The sequence below is a fragment of the Lampris incognitus genome, unplaced genomic scaffold (assembly GCF_029633865.1).
Source record: "Lampris incognitus isolate fLamInc1 unplaced genomic scaffold, fLamInc1.hap2 scaffold_153, whole genome shotgun sequence".
Lineage (NCBI taxonomy): Eukaryota > Metazoa > Chordata > Actinopteri > Lampriformes > Lampridae > Lampris > Lampris incognitus.
The window spans coordinates 170001-172500 of NW_026611118.1; positions in this window are offsets into that span (position 1 = coordinate 170001).

A 2500-nucleotide genomic window follows, 5' to 3' on the forward strand; every position below is an offset into this window, starting at 1 on the left:
GCTGGTACCCTTCTGTCCTGACACTCTTCTCCACCCACTCCACCCTGCCTGCCTGCCCGTCTGCCTGCCCGTCTGCCTGCCTGCCTGCCTGCCTGCCTGCACTCTCTTCTTCACCTCTCTCCTGCACTCCCCGTTACTTTGGACAGTTGACCCCAAGTATTTAAAGTGAAATGCCTTTGTCACCTCCTCACGCGTAGGTATTCCGTCTTGCTCCTACTGACTTTCATTCCTCTTCTCTCCAGTGCATACCTCCACCTCTCCAGGCTCTCCTCACAATGAACTGCACCCTACTGTCGCTACAGATGACAATGTCATCCGCGAACATCATCGTCCATGGAGACTCCTGCCTGATCTTGTCCGTCAACCTGTCCATCACCGTTGCAACCAAGAAAGGGCTCAGAGCCGATCCTTGATGTAATCCCACCTCCACCTTGAACCCATCTGTCATTCCAACCACGCACCTCAGCATTGTCACACTTCCCTCATACATAGCCTGCACCACTCCTACATACTTCTCTGCAACTCTTGACTTCCTCCTACAATATCACACCTCCTCTCTCGGCACCCTGTCGTATGCTTTGTGTAAATCTACAAAGACACAATGCAACTCTTTCTGGCCTTCTCTATACTTCTCAATCAACCAACCTTTTCTCTCTCTCTCTCTCTCTCTCTCTCTCTCTCTCTCTCTCTCTCTCTCTCTCTCTCTGTCTCTCTCATTTTCTTCATTTATCAGCCCGTCAAAGTAGTCCTTCCACTTCGTAGCACACTCTCCTCGCTTGGCAGCACATTTCCATCTGTATCTTTGATCGCCCTAACTTGTCGCACATCCTCGGCAGCTCGGTCTCTCTGTCTAGCCAATCTGTACAAGTCTTTTTCTCCTTCCTTAGTGTCTAACCTGTCATACAGCTCACCGTACGACTTTTCCTTTACCTTTGCCACCTCTCTCTTTGCTTTACGCTGCATCTCCTTGTACTCCTGTGTACTTTCTTCATCTCTCTGACTATCCCACTTCTTCTTTGCCAACCTTTTCCTCTGTATACTTTGCTCTACTTCCTCCTTCCACCACCACCACCACCACCACCGCCAAGTCTCCTTGTCTTCCTTCCTCTGTCCCGATGACACACCAAGTACCTTCCTAGCTGTCTTCCTCGCTATTTCTGCAGCGCTTGCCCAGCCATCTGGCAACTCTTCACTACCACTCAGTGCCTGTGTTAACTCCTGCCTGAACTCCACACAACAGTCTTCCTTCTTCAACTTCCACCATTTGATCTTCGGCTGTGTCTTCACTCGCTTCCTCATGTTGGTCTCCAAAGTCATCTTACAGACCACCATCCGATGCTGCCTAGCTACGTTCTCCCCTGTCACCACCTTGCAGTATGCAATCCGTTTTACATCGCGCCTTCTACACAAGATATAGTCCACCTGTGTGCACTTTCCTCCACTCGTATACGTCGTCACCCTGTGCTCCTCCCTCTTCTTGAAATATGTATTCACCTCAGCCATTTCCATCCTTTTCGCAAAATCGAACACCATCTGTCCTTCCACATTTCTCTCCTCGATTCCATACCTTACCATCAACTCCTCACCACCTCTGTTCCCTTCAGCAACGTGTCCATCGAAGTCCGCTCCACTCACCACTCCCTCCTCCTTGGGTACCCTTTCCACCACGTCGTCCAACTCAACTCCAGAATTCTTCTTTTTCGTCCATCTTACACCCGACTTGCGGGGCATATGCGCTGATAACCGTCAGCAATACACCTTCGATTTCCAGCTTCATAATCCTCACTCTGTCTGACACTGTGTTCACCTCCAGCACGCTCTTGACATACTCTTCCTTCAGAATGACCCCTACCCCATTTCTCCTCCCATTCGCACCATGGTAGAAGAGTTTGAACCCACCTGCGATACTCCTGGCCTTACTCCCCTTCCACCTTGTCTCTTGTCACCTTTCTTCTTTCCATCACGTCAGCCAGCTCTCTCCCTTTACTAGCCATAGTGCCAACATTCAAAGTTCCGACTGACTCTCACCTCCACACGCCTACCCTTCCTCCTCTCTAGCTGCCTCTGGACATGCCTTCCCCCTCTCCTTTTCCTTCGCCCAACAGTAGCCTAGTTTCCACCGGCACTCCGCTGGTTAACAGTACCGATGGCGGTCGTCGGTAACCCGAGCCTCGACCGATCCGGTATGGAAATCTTATTTATGATCCGCATATTTGATTTGGCAAAGATTTGACGCCGGATGCCCTTCCTGACGTAACCCTCCCCATTTGTCCGGGCTTGGGACCTGCACTAAGAATGCACTGGCTTGTGCATCCTCAGTGGCTGGGTTGCACGCTTTTCTATGTTTGCCCCTCACTTTTGTGGCGTGAACGATCAATTCTAGTAATACAGGTGTGTTTATGTTAGGTATCACAGACACACGCACACGCACAATATATGTCCAAAAGTATTGACATAACTGACCATTACACCCACAGGAGCTTTTCTGACATCTCATTCT